This window comes from Arachis ipaensis, chromosome B1, assembly GCF_059453495.1.
Source record: "Arachis ipaensis isolate K30076 ecotype BB chromosome B1, ASM5945349v1, whole genome shotgun sequence".
Classification (NCBI taxonomy): Eukaryota; Viridiplantae; Streptophyta; class Magnoliopsida; order Fabales; family Fabaceae; genus Arachis; species Arachis ipaensis.
In genome coordinates, this window is record NC_142436.1 from 95631535 (window position 1) to 95632851 (window position 1317).

At 43.9% G+C, this 1317-nt stretch overlaps 1 non-coding gene across 1 annotated transcript; it reads right to left on the reverse strand.

Moving 5' to 3' along the window:
• Nucleotides 1-333: 333 nt before the first annotated feature.
• LOC148577548 (small nucleolar RNA R71) lies at nt 334-437 on the reverse strand. The gene has a single exon (XR_015904251.1). It is a non-coding gene; the product is annotated as a small nucleolar RNA R71 (small nucleolar RNA).
• Between the last annotated feature and the right edge of the window lie 880 nt (nt 438-1317).

Genomic DNA, 1317 nt, shown 5'->3' on the forward strand with positions numbered 1-1317 from the left:
GGAAACTATGGAAGTAGCATTCAAAAGCCAACCATCCATGCCAATAATTTTGAACTGAAGCCACAACTCATCACCCTTGTCCAGAACAACTGTTCGTTCGAAGGAAGTGTCCAAGAGGACCCAAATCAACATTTAACCACCTTTCTGAGAATATGTGACACAGTGAAGTCTAATGGTGTTCATCCTGACACCTATAGACTGCTTTTATTTCCATTCTCACTCAGGGATAAGGTAGCCAAGTGGCTGGAATCTTTCCCAAGGGAAAGCTTGACAACTTGGGAAGACGTGGTGAACAAATTCTTAGCAAGATTTTACCCTCCTCAAAGAATCAATAGGCTGAGAGCTGAGGTCCAAACCTTTAGGCAACAAGATGGTGAGACTCTATATGAGGCATGGGAGAGGTTTAAAGACCTGACAAGGAGGTGTCCACCTGACATATTCAACGAATGGGTGCAGCTGCACATTTTCTATGAAGGGCTCTCTTATGAGTCAAAGAAGGTCGTAGACCATTCATCCGGAGGATCTTTGAACAAGAAGAAAACCATTGAGGAGGCTATAGATTTCATTGAAATAGTAGTAGAGAACGACTACTTCTATGCTTCCGAAAGAGGGAACACAAGAGGAGTAATGGAGCTAAACAATGTAGATGCTCTGTTGGCCCAAAACAAGCTCACCACCCAGCAGCTGGCTGACCTCACCAAGAAGATGGAGAGAAACCAAGTAGCAGCAATCTCCACTTCATCAACAACCCAAGAAGGAGTGAATGAAGAAGCAGAGGGTAGTCAGGAGCAAGCCAACTACATCGGGAATTCACCTAGGCAGAACCATGATCCATACTCCAAGACTTACAACCCTGGATGGAGGAATCACCCAAACTTTGGGTGGGGAAATCAACAAGACCAAAGCCTTGATCAAAGACGCCCAAATCCAAACAATTTCACATCTAGACCATATCAACATCCCAATAACAACACCTCTCCACATTCATATCAAGGCCAGAACAACCCTCCTCAACTTGACCTATCATCATTTGATGAAAGAATCTCAAGGATTGAAAATCTACTTGAAGGCATTTGCAAGGATATCCAAGACAACAAGGTGTTCAAGGAGGAAGTGCGAGCCAGTTTCAAGAATCAGGGAGACACAATCAAGAGGTTGGAATCTCAAGTAGGATATCTCTCTGAGCAAATTCCCAAACCCACAGATGGATTCCCAAGTGACACAGAGAAGAATCCGAGAGGTGAAACAAAGAAAGTAAGATGGGAAGATTGCAAGATGGTCACTATAAGTGATAAGGAGACTGAGGACAAGCCAAGC